The sequence below is a fragment of the Apteryx mantelli genome, chromosome 5, assembly GCF_036417845.1.
Source record: "Apteryx mantelli isolate bAptMan1 chromosome 5, bAptMan1.hap1, whole genome shotgun sequence".
In the NCBI taxonomy this organism is placed as follows: domain Eukaryota; kingdom Metazoa; phylum Chordata; class Aves; order Apterygiformes; family Apterygidae; genus Apteryx; species Apteryx mantelli.
In genome coordinates, this window is record NC_089982.1 from 59,657,482 (window position 1) to 59,669,978 (window position 12,497).

Consider the following 12,497-nt stretch of genomic DNA (forward strand, 5'->3'; position numbering starts at 1 on the left):
ATGAAAATCAGATGAGCCAATTAAAATAATGAGCTATTTCTATTTATTCCAATAAAAGATATTTTATGGAGATTTACTCAAGTCCAAATACTGTCTCTGATTCCATGTTTCATCACATGACCACTCTTAAAAACAGCAGACTGAGGTAGTTCATGACACATAAATAAATTTCTCTGGGGAATTTTTAACATTGCAACAGTCTATATCTCTCAAAGTTCAAAATAAGACTAGCAAATTGATGGGAATGATCAGTACTGTTCAGTGCCATAGTCTGATGGAGGTTGGACTGGTCCCAGATGTGTGGGAAATACCTCATCTAGGCAACTGGATATCCATAGATCCCCTGGTACCCACAGGAGAAAAAAATCCTGCAAAAAAGGCAGCTATGTGTCAGGAAGACAGACAAAGACTTAGTAATCTGGGCTCACCTGGAGATCTGCTGTTTTGTCTCTAGAACTGCAAGAAGTGCATTTGTACACCGCCAGAAATGGTACAATCAGCTGAGAACAGCTTATCCTGTGGGGACAGGCAGTCACTAGCATTTGTAGGCATTAAAAAGAAATTCTCCTGGGAGAAGCAGACTTTGTTTAAGCCTACTCTGTCTCCTTAGCTCTCCAGCTGGGGCAAGAAACCTAGGGAAAGGTGTCCAGTGGGTTTGCTGCAACATAGGAACAATAAGAATACCAGCTGGCTTGTTGAAACCCAAAAATGAAAGATAAAGACTGAATGTCAGAAGGATCTGTACAAAGGATGAAGCTTAGAAAGCTCTGGTCATCTGCCGAGACAGAAGGACACAGTGGAACAGTCACCTATTTAAGAGATTAGGTAGTACAATATTTTAGAAAATTCCAAGTAACTATAGAGAACGCCCTACTCCTAGGCACTAGAAGTTCAGTATGCCTGGTTTTTTTGTTGTTTCATCTTCATATGAGATACGTAAAAATAAAATTGTGACCTGCTATTTCCACCCCATGACAAGTGTATGTGTATTTTAACCTGATGGTTAAAATATTTACAGTTCCATTATCTTCCTTTTCAGAAAATAATGACCTAGTAATCAGTATCAAGATATCCATTTTCTAAGCTATACTTCACAAGGAGTATTACAACTTTTTAGTGCTAAGTGGTTTCACAAAACCTCTGGCTAAAATGATAAATTAAAGAATACCCAGTCAGAACAGATAAAGATCCATCAGTAGTTTGCAGCATGTTCTGAAAACTACATACAAATATACTTCTGAACTTCTGCTCAAGCTCCACCCTGATCTAGCCTCACTGAATGGACAACATGATAAAGAATATCACTACTGTTTCCAAAAATAAAGTACTATATGCTGGAAAAAATCATCTGGAAAATATAGTACATGAATTCCATTTCACTGGATTAAATATGAAAAAAAATGGAAAGGAGCATAAAATTGATTAGGATTCTGTTTTATACCAACTACTGAAGTCAAGAAACAAAACAGTAAGAATTCAAGGAATATAAGGTGTTAAATGTTAAGTAGTTAATGAACCAATGGTTTGCTTCATTTGAAATACTGAATTCACAGTTTAAAAGAGAACGAAAACACAGCAAAAGCAGAAACAGTCTGCGGGAGAAGTCAGCAGTTTGAAAAGAGAGTACCATAGAAATCATAGCATTATCGTGCAAAGTTCATAGCACATCATAGCACATCACTGAAAATGAGGAAGGTTTTTCCAATGAATACCTGTTTACACGAGTAATGAAGATATGAAGAAGGGGGGGGGAACAAAAAAAAAAAAGCACTCCAGGTTGAAGAAAGTCTGAAATGCCCAAGATGTGTCAACCTTTTCTAACTAGGTGAGTTGTCCTAATAACAGGTACAGCTACTTTTCCTTGCTGAAGTACTCGCCTCTGCAAGGCCTGGACAAACACGTCCGCCACGCCGCTGCCGCGGCTCAGAGCTTATGCACCTGCAGAGCGGCAAGGAGGAAGGCTCCGCTGCTCTTCCCTCCCGGCCCCGCCGCAGCCGGGGGCGGCTCCGCCGCTGCGCCGAGCCCCGCGGCGCCCCGCTCGGCGGCAGCACCGACCGCGGCACCACGCTGCCACCTGCCGGGGGCGGCACGGCGCGGCGCGGCTCCCACGGCCCCGCCGCACAGCCCCGAGCTGCTCACCCTGCGACAGTCGAAAAGTACCACGCATTTCACATGCAGCTACTCTGTTAAAATAGCGCCATTTTAAGAAAAAAAGCCTTTAACTCAAAAAACGCAAAGAATAACGCTTGAAAAGCCTTATGCAATAAAGACGGAGGCATAATTCTAAACTACAGTTCTTGAAGCCATTTTACAACTGTGGTCCTTCCAAGCTTTTTCAAAAAAAAAAAAAAAAAAAAAGGGAAAGGAAAAGTAAACAAGTATTAAGTGTAATGCAGTTTTCCTTTCCTTGCAAGCGCTGATGAAAATCACTGAGGATGATTTTTCTAGTTATCTCCCATCATGCCTGAAAGGCTAGCATGAAACTTTCAAATCCTTATCTTCAGTTCTGCATAACACTGTCAAAAGATATCATTTTCATTAGCACTGGAGACCCACTGACTGTCTGTGCTCATAGATTGAATATACCCAGAAACATGTCCAAGCACCCAGCTGACTGACACAGGATGGTCTACCTATAAGCTAGTAAAAGCAGTGGCTGCAAAAACAAGGCATCCATTATCCTGTGTGCAGCTTAGTTGGAATGGAATGTAGCACTGAACATATCCTGCACACGTTTGTGCTTGATCCCCAGAACATCTCTATAGGAACACCTACTACCTGTGCTTTCTCATTGGCCTTGTGCAACACACAGCAATACGTCCATAGCCTGTAAGAAAGAGCTTTGAAATACACCTCCTCGGATCAGCAATCTTCATTGACGACTTAGTGCCACAACCCATTGCCTACAGTGGCTGCTAAAGTGCTACAGGATGCTCATGTGTTGCTGCTCAGGTTCATGTCAGTAGGTTTTCCTGGAATCTCCATCCCGTGTTGTGGTGGCGCCACCTTCGAGGAAGGGGAAATCTGTCTGAGCTGCTGCTCCTGGAGGTTTCATACCTCACACCACAGGCACCTGGTACTGGGATGCTGTTGTGGAGTGGATATGCTGGGCCACTGTTGGGGCATAGGTCTCCCAACAGAGTACAGTCTGCAATCCTTGTTCTCCAAGCATTCCCTGATGTGGAGGTAAGGATCTTGGAGCAAAAGAATAATCATATGAGTTCTGCCTGTATCAGAAAGTATTGCAGCTCAGTATGAGCAGATCTGCACAGTGACATATTCAGTGCTGAGGACCTGAAGTCTGCAACACACAGTTTGAGGATTTCACTTCAGAGCAACCCCAAATAGTGTATGTTGTGGACGTTATGTTCTTAGCACCAGCTACATCACTTTACAGATCTGCTTCTATTGCTCTGCACTACTTCTGAAAATAGCCAGAAACTGTGACTCTTGTGCTCCAAGCCCCTTCTCTCTACAAGTAGAACTTGGAGAAAAAAGAGCACAGGCTCAACTCTTTAAGGAGACTCATGCCCCCAAAGCCCAGCACATCCACTCTAAAACAGCATTTTAGTGTCAGGTGCCTCTGATATGGTTTAGCTTCATCTAAAAGGAAACAATCTGCATGCTTTCAGCCTGCTCCATGATACAAACCAAAGTACAGTAAAATGAGGACCAGCAGGAGATGGCAAAAGTGCACCCCTCATGCCTGGAGGAATCTCTTTCCTTCTTCTTGTTCCTCAGCAAAGCAGTTCCAACAAGACCTGAACAAACAAAATGAGATGACTTTTTGCATCCCTCCTGGAAGTAAAGAGTAGGCAAGAAGGGTGTTACAGTCCAACATCACAGGAGTGCACAGCACAACCTTGGATATTGCACGGGAAACACAAATAGAAGTGATGTGGCCTGCTGGGACAGCACTAGAGGACCTCGAGCATGCCCAAGTGCCCTCTTCTAGAACAGTAAATGGGAAGGCTCACTGTAAAATTCTGACTACTGGACCATGTCTGAGTTATCTAGGAAGAGTGCTGTTTGGAACAGACCAAATCACACCAAGGAACATTTTAACAGTTTAGAAACATAGATGATTATGTACCAGTGCTGGGCACCTGCCTGAATTTACCAGAACAGATGCAGCCATGATATCCAGCTTTATCAACTTTTTGTAAAGCAAAACAGATTTTACAGTAATTTTTGAAAAAATCTTTTGAAATGGAAGTCACTAGGATCCAGCATGTGAGTTCTGCAAACTGTGAAACGGACCAGATGTTAGTATATTAAAGCTGTTGTCTTTCTTTTAAAATCAACAAATATCCATTAGCAACACTGAAAAATTCATAGATCTTAATAATAACATTAATAGCAAAATCACTTGGGACATTATACCCTTCTGCCAAAACTATATTAGTTCATATTATGCCAAGAAAAAAGGCTGTGTTACCTAGACTCAACTGTCCCTATAAAACTGTTATTGATTCTACTGATTATAAAAAACAGCCTGTCCAGACACTGAAGATGTGGGAAGTATGTTGTGACACAAGACTATAAATATGTTATTAGTGCCTGCATAGTGATTTCCTGAGAAAAGATGATCAGAGTATGGATTTTCCCACCATGCATTTAGAAAATATTGCAAGTGTATTTAGGTAGAAATCTGAAATGACTAATGCTAGCTAAGTTTTAAAACACTGTCACCTGGGGTGCAATTCATCTAAGTGTAAACCTCCACATTCAGGCTATTCACATTTTCTGAAACATGCTTAAGATTAATTAGAACATCAACTACAGATGTCTTATTCTTCCAGTCACTCAGCAGAATGCATTCTAGAAGCCTAGGCCTGCAGATGGTGTGAATCAGCCCACCCATGCTTTAATGAGGATGTCTAACTGGGCAGACAAGAGTCAGAACACTGAGCAAATATCCATATCCAAACCCCTTGACATCCACTCTTGCTACTTCTTAATAGCTATCACAGTATTCCTTGCAAAAAGGCCTCACAATCAGTTTTCTTGACTTATAAAACATCCATGAAGTACCAGACCAAATAGGGACTCTTTGCAGGGGGAAAAAAAGTAAAAAAAAAAAAAAAAAAAAAAAAGTCGTTCCCCATCAGACTGCTTAAAGTAGGGGCAAACTTTTCATCTCAAACTTGTTTCATACCCCTTATCTCTACCTTCAGAAACAAGCCCAGTCAACAAGACACCAGACAAGTCAGGCTGACCACTTATTGTACATATTTCAGCCCAGTCATACTCTTGCTGGAAGAGCTCATTCATACGTTCAGCCCAGAGGAGAAATGGATTAGGAGAAAAGTGGGAGGGGAGGAAAGGACAGACAGAAGAGTTCAGATCAAGAATCACAGAATTACAGAACAGTTGAGGTTGAAAGGGACCTTTGGAAATCAGCTAGTCCAACCCCCCTGCTCAAGCAGGGTCACCTAGAGCACACTGCCCAGAACCCTGTCCAGACAGCTTTTGAGTATCTCCAAGGAAGGAGAGACTCCACAAACTCTCTGGGCAATGTGTTCCAGCGCTCAGTCACCCTTACAGTAAAAAAGTTTTTCCTTATGTTCAGACAGAACTGCCTGTGTTTCAGTTTGTGCCCATTGCCTCTCATCCTGTCACTGGGCACCACTGAACAGAGTCTGACTCCAAATGTCCCATGCTACAGGGGACATGCCACAGATTTATGCACTCACACCTACAACTGATACATCAGTAACGAGGAGAGGACAATAACCTGAGGAAAGGTAATAGGCAGCTCTGCCTCCTGGTTTTGTCAGGAGATGCCTGTAGAGAAATATGTTGGCACACCAGACACGCGCTGGAAAACGAGCAAGACCAACATCATCTCTCTTTGCATGGCTTCAGTAGTACCAAGTAGCGAACTCCAGCATTGAATCCCTGCTTAACTACATTGAAGAACCGACCAGTAATGACAGGTCAATGGTGTGATATTTATATCATGCTCCCTTCTCCCCCCCTCAAATCATCACATTTATCACTTGTTCTGTAGTGACTCTTGCATTCAGAACCAGCTGGCACTTGATGATAATTGTCTATTTTGCTATAGATTCTATCAGAATACCCACAGAAAACACCAACACATGGCTTAAGGGAAAGAGGAATTAGAAATAAAAGCACAGGGTACTTATTTGTTGCATATAGCTTCACAAACTGAGTCAAAGCCTTGCCTATGAAAATGAAGGTGGTACTAAATAGCTAGATGCTTCATTTCTGTGTCTCTGTTGGTATATTCCTGGTATTACCATATCTGATGTTTCCTATCTTACCAGAAAATTGATTGAACTGGATTGCTGCATTAAAGCAAAAGACACTGCATGCTATACACTCTCCAGATAGTAGGAATGTGGTGAGGTCTAACATAAAGGAAGCTTTGAAAAAAATCATGACAAGTACAGGAAAACACAAGCATTGGAAACTATCTTCAGTCTTTGCAAGCAGTATTCAAGGCTTCCAAGTAAATTCAGCCTCTTCAAGCTTATGTTTAGGAGTCAGGTGAAGTTACCAGAAGCCCAGTATGCTTCAGTCACAGAAAAGTGGAAACCTATTGAGCTTGTGGCCTAAAACAGAGTCCCAGAGGCATCTTCCACTTCTCTTCACATTGAGAGGTCTGAAAATTAAAAAAACAAAAAAAAACCCAACAAAAACAACAACCCCCCCACCACCACACTTCATTTCCACTGCAGTTTTCCTCCTTTTCCCCTGACAGTTATTGCCCTTTAAAAGGTTTCAGTTGCTACATTATTTTGTATCCACATCCACCATACGTCTGGCACACAGCAGAGTTTAATTTGGTAAGAGGAGAAGTCACAGTCTTTTTCTTCATCTTTTCATCGTCGCTTGTCAATCTCTGCTTTTAACCTCTTACTTGGCAAGAGCCTTCTTTGCAACCTTTTTTGCTTTTTCTCAGAGTCTTTGCTGTGTGTTGATTTACTACAGTGAACTTTGTTGCTAATTGTCCCACAAACCTGATTTTTACTATGTTTACTACGTAAATGGCTTCACAAATCTCCATATATTCTTCCCAGCATTGGTTAAGCATTAAGGGCTAACACCAGTTAGTTTGAAGTGAAGGCATCAGGCCATTAAGGAATTCCCTGTGGAACTGCAATTAAAATTTAGGCAGATCCTACTGAAACTCATGAGTCCACTGTGGCCTAAGCAGATCCAAGTTTTTGAAGTGCAGGGCTGTACTCTGGGCCTAGTGAAACACAAGCGGACCTGTAGCGCTGAGTTGGGAATATTTTGCCATCTGGATATCTGCAACACAGCCACTTACTGTCTTAGTTCTACCAAGGCTAGCATTAAAAATGAAAGGCAAGGGACATAGCTGGTCCTTGGATGGGCAGTTGCTCACTCTGCTTGATGAGTAAGAAAGATGGGAGCATGTTCTGAGCTGATTGTAAGGTTAAATGTTATTACAAATACTTAGGCTGAGTCATTCTGCTTTGTAGGTCCCAATGTTGGACAGAATCCTTTGTTCCTCAAACTGAAAAGGAGATTACCACACCAAAATCTGAAGGGACAACTACTTTGTTAAAAGATTGGATTCACCCTTCTAAATTTAGGTAGCCCTCCTCAGGTAAAACTTGATTCAGGTTGGTTACTATTGAAGCACATCCAGTTTAAATTCCCAGTCACTTGGAAATATAGACACCTGAAGAGTTACAAGTTTAAAAAAAAAGTAATACAAAAACCACCTGATCACAGCGAATATATAAAAATCATATCAACATGCTGAATAAATCGCTTAATACTGAGCAGATGAATAAATCATACAATACTGAGCAGAAAAGGCCACTAAGAAAAGAGCAGAAAAATGTATCAAAAAGGGACTGTTTTTAGAAGCAGTAAAAAAACACTGGGATTTTAAATACTATGACTATGAAATTTTAAGAAATGTCTAGTCACACTACTCAGGGGTCTGAAACCTAATAAGGAATTAGGGCTTTGCCTAACTACTTGCAACAACATTCAGTGCATACAGTGCACTGTATCTACTATTAATGTGAACATACTATTAGAAAGGAAATTCTGAAGAAAGACTTGGGAAAAACATAACCTATGCATTAGTATACTAAGGAGGAAAGATAGCATTGAATAAACTCACAAAGGATGGGGAATTTTTCTGACTATGACTAGAAGAAGCAATTGATCATGTTGCCAAGACATGCTAAAAGACAACAGACATTGAGGGTTGCTCAGAATTTAGAAGCAGGGAAAAGTGCAAAATGTTCAGACAGAGCAGAAAATAGCACATTGCATTTTCTCTAACCTCCTAGAGAACATGCAGTATAGGGGAGCCCATTATTGGAATTTTAAGCTAATTTTTCATTAGTAACGATTGATCAAAATGCTGAACTTGGTGAAATTTCCTGTTGTGGAAACTAAAAGAATTGTATGAAAGAGCTAAGATTCCTATAGCAGCTCAACTTGTACAGTGATAAACAAGGCCAAACATACATATAGACAGGGTTAGGAATAACCTTGGAGAGAACAGAAGCCTGAAAGTTGAATGACACTGTTCTGCCACTCTGCCCAGGAAAACTGAGCTAACACAAGTGGCTGCCCTTGCTCTACCATCCATTCCAGCATGCTCCACTCTCCTCTTGTCAACCCCATGGGCAAGTAGCAAGTATATACTAGAGGAATAATCCTCAGAAATAAAGTACTGTTTTGAAATTAAAGCAGCAGAGAAAGAATTTGAAGAAGTAGAGAGGTTCATTGTTGCTGCCTTCAGGAGCAACGTAAGGTTGTGGCACATACAAGCTGGCAACCCTAGGGATGCTGAGAGTGAAGAGACAATCTTAGCAGGATAGCACTAAGCTGATGAAGAGAGAAAGTTATACAAATGGATACTTCACAATCAGAAAATAGCCAAGTAACCTATTAAACTTACATTTCTGGAAATAGAGATTACCAGCAGAAGGAAAGGATCTCCCCTACAATTCTGAAACATGATTTTCAGGGATATAGGTATCTAGGTGTGCAGTAATACCAAAGAAGACTGTGTGTTAACCTGTCTGCTAGATGCAGAAATGGATTACCTTGAAGTTTGGACAGACAAGAAAAGTCAAGGAGAAGCACACAGCCCATGTGGGGAGGAAAAAGAAAACCAGGGGCAAAATTTAGGATGTTACATAGGAGCTGAAAATCACAGCCTCCACAATAGCATTCTCTGAAGCATTCCTGGTACTACACAAAGAATTGAGAGAGAAGCAGAGGCTCAGAGTGTGACTCAAGAAAAGGTGCAAGAGAAAACAGTATTCATCAGTACCTGGCAAAACTTCTGAAATAAAGCCTTTACAGGAAGAATAGGCTTCACCTAAATCAAAATGGAACCAAGTTGCTGGTATTTAAAAGTTAAATTCAGAAAGTTAAAGCACAGATTTTAAAACAAGGGATAAGTTTCTTAGTTTTCTGTTGAGCCCAAAAGACTCTGGCGAGATTTATTCTTCCCATGGGTTTGCAGATGAGATCTTTTATGATCATAGCAAAGAACTTCTCAATCTTTTTTCTAAACAGTCTTGCTATTGTTCTAGTCAGGTTAGGAGAAAAAAAAAAAAAGCATACTGTTCTCCTCATATGGGTGTAAGTTCTCATTTCTGACAACTTTTTTACTTTTATTATTCCAGTACTGGAAAATCCAGTACTAGATGGATAGGAATAGATTTACCCCAGTCTCCTAATATGGTAAGTTCCAAATGATCCCTATGACATGTATATACATACTCAGTTATATAGTTTGCTCTCAATTTTTGCCATTTCTCAATTTTAAAGTAGCTCCCTCTAAGAGCATTAGCCTGTTGGCAACCAGTAAGAGCTACTGCACTGTATCTATGCAGAATACAGCCTAGTTGAACCTGTAACATTGTTTGACCATCTTTAAAGGAGAAAGCAAAGAATGAGAGAAAGAAGCTGATAGTTTAGCTTTTTTGCAATAACTGCAAGCAAACTCTTTTGCAGTTGCTTCAAGCACATGCCTAAGTTTAGAGAAGTGGCTTTTCTCATCAAGACCTCAGCATTCAGCAGAGGCCCACTACCTTCCCCAACTCCTCCTCCTCCCCCAGAAGCAGGGCCTTGAAGGAAAGACCTCGATTAAAGGCCCTGTCACAAGCCATAGGGCCACAAGCGTAGACGCAAGCAGAAGCCCCACACCACCAGCAGCTTTCCAGGCACCGGAGCAGAGACCGCCCTCCCAGAGAAAGGCCCGCAACCACCCCTGTCACAACCCCCACAGCCCAGCGTGTGAACGCCGCTAACGGCCGCGCCCGCCTTTAACTGCCGCTGCCCCGCGCATGCGCGAGCCCGCCCCCGCCGCGGCTATTTCCGGTGCTCGCCGGGCGCTTCCGGGTGGTGGGTTTCGTTCCTCGTCCCTGCAGAGCGCTCGGGCGGGCTGGCGGCCCCTCCCCGCTGCCGCCTGGAGCGCCGCCAGCTCTGCGGGGGTGAGCGGCGACCGGGGAGAGGGCTCAGCCCCGCTCCCTTCTGTGGGGGGAGGCGCGGGAGTGTTCGCAGGGCCCGGGCGGTGGCTGTTGGGCCCCCGCGGTGGGGGGGGGGAGGAGGAGGGAGGGCGTTGGGGCCCTCTGGGGAGGAGGGGGCGGCCGGCCGTGGGTTCTCTCCTCCGGGGCCGCTGTGGACTCGCCATACCGAAGATGTTTCCAGCCGAAAAGTCATGGTTGTTCAAATGCCTCTTCCCGAGTCCCCCCCTTTTTCCCCCTTCCCTAAAAAGCATTACCAGTTTCTTTGGGGAAATTCGTCAAGGCTTTATGGGGTTGCCCTGAAGCTGCAGGTTCTGTTTTTAGTGACTATTTCTATCTCTGGGATAAAATGAGGGTGTTAGCTTTTTAGTATCAGTGGTATAGCATTACTTCTACAGAGGTGAGTTTGACCTGTGACAGTTTTACAGTCCAGGGAATGGAAGTAATAGAGTAAGCAGAAGATGATGGTCACTCCCTACCCTGTTTAGTGTGAGGAGCAGATGTTGATCTGTTAGATGCTATTGTAATGTAATTTTGTTTCTTCTAAAACTGGCTTCTCTTCTCGGGTCAGCTAAGGATATCTGTGCGTGCTAGTCATGGTTTGAAACTTAGGTTCATCCCATGTCTAAGGGCAGCTATACTCCACTTCTGACTAGTGCCAAGCATGCTATGGTGAAAACCGGTGGCTTAGTACCTTGCAATCTGGCTAAAAATCCTCAGTCTTTCTATTAAGAACTGATCCTTCTGAGCAGAACCTTATGGAAAATTCTCTCACTTAAATGCAAGAAAGAGTCGTGCTTTAATAGTCAATCATATGTCTTGTAGATGCTCATCTTAATACTTGATACTTTCGTGTTCAGAATGAGAAACTCAGAGAATGAATGTCTCAGGCTTCTGTTTAAAGTTATGTTAGAATTAAAAAGTGAAACCTTATGCCTTATTTTTTTTTCTCATGAATTTTGAAGGATTTCAATACTTCTAATGTTTTAACACTTTTGCATATCAATAGACTTACCAGAAGTGTTTATGGTTTTAGGATGGGACTGAAAGGAACTGATTACTTCCAGTTACATGTTTTGAATATAGACATACAGGGTTATTCCAGGCCTGTTCTCTAAATTTAAGAGATGCAACTGGTCATAAGGAGGGGGAAAAAAAAAGAATTTATTCTAATTTATTTTGTTTGTTTTGTGTTTCAAGCAGTATATGTTCTTCTTTTCTAAGGATAGTAACTTTTTCTTTGTAAAAGATCAAAATTCAAAATATGGCTTTGTTCTCTTCTTGTTTTAGCTTTTTCCCACAAATTGCTTTAATTTTATGTATGCATTTTAATAAGTAACTTCTGGCTGATATTTATTGCTTAGATTCTATAGGTGCTTTTTTGATTGTTTCACGGTGCTGCAGTTTGAGATAGGACTGCAAGAATACAAAATTTATGCAAGTAAAATATCCTTTTTTTTTTTTTTAGTGCTATGCCTCATCGATATAAAAGGTGATTGTTTAGCTCCTCTTATTTAAGAGGTTTATAGGTATTCTTATGGTGCTTATTTTAAACTTTTAACATTTTCTCCAGGTTTAAGTTTATTTTATTGTACAAGTCCCTCACTGCCATAATGCGACTAGTAATCCTTGAAGATTATGATCAGGCTAGTGAATGGGCAGCAAAATACATCTGTAATCGTATTATCCAATTCAAGCCAAGTCAAGGAAGATATTTCACACTTGGTCTACCAACAGGCAAGTTTTCTTCAAAACCTATGTAATTGACTAAACCTAAAAATGTATTTGCATCATTGCTAACAGATATCATTTCTGTAAGAACAAAATAGTTATATCTTTGGTAATACTCGCAACATATTTCTAATTTAAATATGAAATATTCTTGTTTTAAAAGAAGCTGTGATAATGATAGGTGAGAAATGAGTTTTCTTTTAATTCTGTTGAAAAGCATTGTAGCAAAATCTGACTATGAAGAGATTTAAATACACTCTGAAAATG